The sequence below is a fragment of the Kryptolebias marmoratus genome, linkage group LG24, assembly GCF_001649575.2.
Source record: "Kryptolebias marmoratus isolate JLee-2015 linkage group LG24, ASM164957v2, whole genome shotgun sequence".
Taxonomy (NCBI): Eukaryota; Metazoa; Chordata; class Actinopteri; order Cyprinodontiformes; family Rivulidae; genus Kryptolebias; species Kryptolebias marmoratus.
The window spans coordinates 16,991,293-16,991,730 of record NC_051453.1 but is presented as its reverse complement, the minus strand read 5'-3'; positions in this window follow the sequence as shown (position 1 = coordinate 16,991,730).

Below are 438 nucleotides of genomic sequence, written 5' to 3'. Positions count from 1 at the left end.
TAATCATCAAAATTAAACGAAATAAACATTTGAAATATATGAGTTTGTATGTAATGTATGAATATAATATACAAGTTTCACTTTTTAAATGGAATTACTGAAATCAATCTACTTTTTCATGATATTCTAATTTTATGACCAGCACCTGTAAATGGCTCCTACATTACTTGTTGGCTTGGACCTTGTGGCTAATCAATCCACGTGAACAAAGACTTACCTGCCTGCCCACTGTCCACCGCGACCTACATCCATCTTCCTCAGGATCCTCATGCCACCTCCTGTGTCAGCAGTTTTAAGTCAGTTTTAAATAATGTGACGGTGTTTTAAAATAGCATGCACTGCTATAAACATTTTGACACTGAACCTGTTTTAAGGTGGCAGCAATCCACTTTGGTCTTGGCCCCTCTCGGACCGGCTTGTCAGTTCCAAACTAAGACC